The sequence below is a fragment of the Acomys minous genome, assembly GCF_964271855.1.
Source record: "Acomys minous genome assembly, chromosome: 2".
Lineage (NCBI taxonomy): Eukaryota > Metazoa > Chordata > Mammalia > Rodentia > Muridae > Acomys > Acomys minous.
In genome coordinates this window covers 94,207,031-94,208,830 of record NC_140484.1, presented here as the reverse complement: position 1 = coordinate 94,208,830, position 1,800 = coordinate 94,207,031, and the positions used below count along the sequence as shown (strand labels likewise).

At 40.8% G+C, this 1,800-nt stretch overlaps 1 pseudogene across 1 annotated transcript; it reads right to left on the bottom strand.

Annotated features, from left to right (window-relative positions):
- Positions 1–430: 430 nt before the first annotated feature.
- On the bottom strand, positions 431–833 carry LOC311588515 (small ribosomal subunit protein eS25-like; annotated as a pseudogene). Its single transcript has one exon. The product of its transcript is annotated as a small ribosomal subunit protein eS25-like (transcript).
- Positions 834–1,800: the final 967 nt, after the last annotated feature.

Here is a 1,800-nt window from a genome sequence, read left to right as displayed (position 1 = left end):
CTTCTTCTTTACCCATGTCAACCCGTTCTTCTCTTCTCCATCTTCTCCTTTCTCTCTCCCCTGTGATCCTTCTGCTCTCCCAGACCCCTGAGCCCTCCACTTACCTCTCTCCTGCCCAGCCCAGGTGTAGGTATTTTTATTGGCCAATCAGGGATAATTTGGGAGGCAAGGTAACACAGCATCACCTGGTGTACGTGAGCATTTGCTTATAGAACAGTAAAGATCTTGGGGTAAGGGCAATTAACAATTAAATACACAGCATCAGACCATCCCACCACATGTGCTGGAGTCCTGAAGAAGTAAGCTCTTAAATAGTAACTCAATATTTTAACTAATACACAGGAAACTTTAATACAACATTGGATACGTTTTAAACATAGCTAATTTATTATTATTATTTTTTGACTTAATAAAGTTTTATTTTCCCAAATGTACAGTTGATTTAGCCTGCTTATACATCTTCACCAGCAGCTGGGGCATCTCTACCCTTTGTGTTTCTTGTGTAAATTACTTTGAAACCAGCTTGGTAAGTCCTTTACTAAGCAGCTCCTGAAGGGCTGCCCTGGCCAAGGAACCACGGATCTTCAGTCTCTCAGGGACCACAGCTGGAGTAATAAGCTTATAGTTGGGAACTTCCTTGCAGAGTTTGTCGTATGTGGCTTTGTCAAACAGGACCAAATTGTTGAGCTTGTCCCGAACTTTGCCTTTGGACCACTTCTTCTTTTTGGCCACCAGACTTATTTACTGGGTCTTTGTCTTTTTTGGCCGACTTTCCAGCATCTTTCTTCTTCTTGTCGTCCTTGGGCGGCATGGCGAAGCTAGAGGAGTGGCGACAACCAAGATGTCGGGGGAAAAAAAGGAAGACTGCCAGGCCAACAGTCCCAGAAACCTCCGCCTCGAGAGAGGACTTCCGGGGCAAGGGCTAAACATAGCTAATTTAAAATACATGATTTCTTAGTTTTGTTTAGGTCTTGTGAATTAAAAGGAATTTAGACTAAGTCTGTATGTATTTTGTTTACTTATAGGACAATTTGAATTAAAAATTTCCAGGGAGCTTTATTGTATAACATTTTATGTATAACACATGCAAAGGTAGAACACAGAACCGCACACCAGTTACAACAATATTACGTTGTTGGCACAGGCTAACAGCTAGACTAGTAGACAAAGTGACATATAAACAATGATAAGAGATCAACAATTATGAACGTTTTAACAAGAAGCTCAAGGTTTATATGACATAGAAATAAGATAGAATATTTGTGTAAGGTTTACACTAAATAATGCTGTCCAGTGAAAACAAAAGACAAAAATGGAGCTTGTTATATAGTGGTGGCACACACGTTTAATCCTAGTACTCAGAGAGAGAGGTTTGAGGCCAGCTGGTTTATAGAGGTAGTCCCAGAATATCTAGTGCTACACAAAGAAATCCAGTCTTAAACCAAACCAAACCAAACCAAACCAAAAATACAGATGATGCCAGTGAGAAATAAATTGGTAGATAGCCAAAATTTCAACCTGCTTATCTGATGGAGAGACTTGGCATTTCAAGGAACACAAGATGCTGCTTCTTTAATGGCACCACAGGCAAGCTTTGTAATCTCTTGCTGAAGCTCTACAGCCAGGGCAGGTACAGGCAAAAGAAAAGCAGCTACTGTGGCTGTCGCAGGGATGGACATGGATTAAAATGGTCATCACAATCAGCACAGAGGTCTCTTTTGGAAGCAGTTTACTATTAGTTGCTCTTAAGGACACAACGCCTTTTAAAGGTTGTTTAATCAGTCCTATTTTTCTGTCCCA